Source organism: Octopus bimaculoides, chromosome 2 (assembly GCF_001194135.2).
Source record: "Octopus bimaculoides isolate UCB-OBI-ISO-001 chromosome 2, ASM119413v2, whole genome shotgun sequence".
Lineage (NCBI taxonomy): Eukaryota > Metazoa > Mollusca > Cephalopoda > Octopoda > Octopodidae > Octopus > Octopus bimaculoides.
Window position 1 is genome coordinate 143,893,611 of NC_068982.1, and position 2,029 is coordinate 143,895,639.

General features: G+C 37.4%; 1 protein-coding gene across 1 annotated transcript in view; it reads left to right on the forward strand.

Moving 5' to 3' along the window:
- LOC106881078 (cadherin-like and PC-esterase domain-containing protein 1) overlaps nt 1–2,029 on the forward strand; it is a 174,928-nt gene that overhangs the window by 100,125 nt on the left and 72,774 nt on the right. The window lies entirely within an intron of this gene.

The following is a 2,029-nucleotide window of genomic DNA, read 5'->3' on the forward strand; positions in this document are numbered from 1 at the left end:
AGCCCCAGGAGGACATCTCCTCCAGCTGGCTTATCGACACACGACTGTGTCCTGTTTGCCAAGGGAGTTATCCCTCTCACCACGGCCAGCAGCACGAACGTATCCGGATTTCAGGGTTATTTCCCTTCGTCGGCGTTCGACAGCCGATGACCTTGGTGAGAGAGAAAAACCTGGCAAATCTTATATCTTCTTTTCCAGTGGCATTCTTCACTGATATTGAAAAGGTGAAAACAAGCAATGTTAATTCTCTAAATGAAGTATTAACAGTAACTGCACGATAAAGTGTAGTATATTGCCACTTAAGTGTGGCTGACCCCTAATATATATTAAACAGCCGCAAGATTAAAATTAATCATAGGACACACTAAGTATGCCTACCTGCTGGAAATAACAGTCAAAACTCTTATTTAAATCACCGAAGAAACACTGGTAATAACTACAGAAATCAGCCGTCTGCGAGCGAACGGGTTAAGACAATCTTTCAACATACATTCAAGTATTTGGACTCACGTGGACCGTTTTCTGGACTTGCGTTATAGCTTCACCTAGCTGGTAACACGTCCTGAGGAAGGTGAGGCTATAATGCCAGTCCAGAAACCGGTCCACGTAAGTCCAAATACTTGAATGTATGTTGAAAGATTGTCTTGACCTGTTTACTCGCAGACGGTTGATTTCTGTAGCTATTATCAGTGTTTTTCGGCGATTTAAATAAGAGTTTTGACTATTATTTCCAGCAGGTAGTCATACTTAGTATGTCCGTTGATTAATTTTAATCCTTCAGCTATTTAATGCTTTTTGGGGGCCTGCAATCGCCTATATTATTAATTCTGTTATTATCATTTGTAATTGTTACACTAGATAATAATAGAGTCAATAATATTTTCTCCTGAATTATATGGTCCGTATTGATATATATATATATAATTCTGAAAATCTTAACGCGGACAGAAAGCGTTTTCGTCTTGAAAAAGCTTATCATTTAGACGTTATAGTGCTAAAAGCACTGAGATATCAGTAGCAAGCGAAGTGTCCGGTAATGATGACGGAATTGCTAAATTATGATTTCTATGTTTTTGCACGTCTTCAGTTGCAGGTAACCATTATCAACAGTATGATACAACGTAGTCGTATGGTAGCAGAATATTTTAGATAGATGTATTCAATTATTTAGTTAAAACTGTCTAAATCTTCTGTACCTACGTTTTCCTTTCAAAATATGTTCGATAACTTTAATCATTGATTACTGTGTGTCACTTTTTTTAAGCTGCGTTCTCGTCTTGGCATAAAAATGAAAATAACAGATGACAGCTATCAAAGTAAACGAGGTGCTACCGTATAACATAGAATATAATTTTGAAATGTGCAGTATCAAACAGTTCAGAAAACATAGGTTCAAAAGAAAATATGTATTTCATAATTTTCTAGTTATGATACGGTTTTCAAAATAACTGTGGATTTTCAACAATAACGATGCACTGATGACGCCCATTGATAGAGAAACACCAGTTCATAGCTGTTCTCTTGTTGCCATAAAAAAAATTATTTGTCTTTTCCTTAAGCCATGTAAATTCAGGTGATTGAATGTTCATTCGTTCAAATTATCGCCCATCCTACTTGGAATCTGTTGCAGTTTTTTCATGTTTACCCTATCTCAATATAAAAATTATTCAATAAATCAAGAATTTAACTTCATGCTACTGACCACTGTGTGTTAAGTAGCTTGCTTACCAACCACATGGTTCTGGGTTCAGTCCCACTGCATCGCACCTTGGGCAAGTGTCTTCTACTATAACCTCGGGCCGACCAAAGCCTTGTGGGTGGATTTGGTAGACGGAAACTGAAAGAAGCCCGTCGTATATGTGTGTACTTGTGTGCATGTTTGTGTGTCAGTGTTTGTTCGAGTCTCATGGCTGGCCGGTAACGTATTTTCTGCAATGTATGGATAATTTATCCTGATCACGCTATTTATTAGCATTATCACGCGTTTGAGAATAAAAAAAATATTATTTCTCTCTCTCTCTCTCTCTAT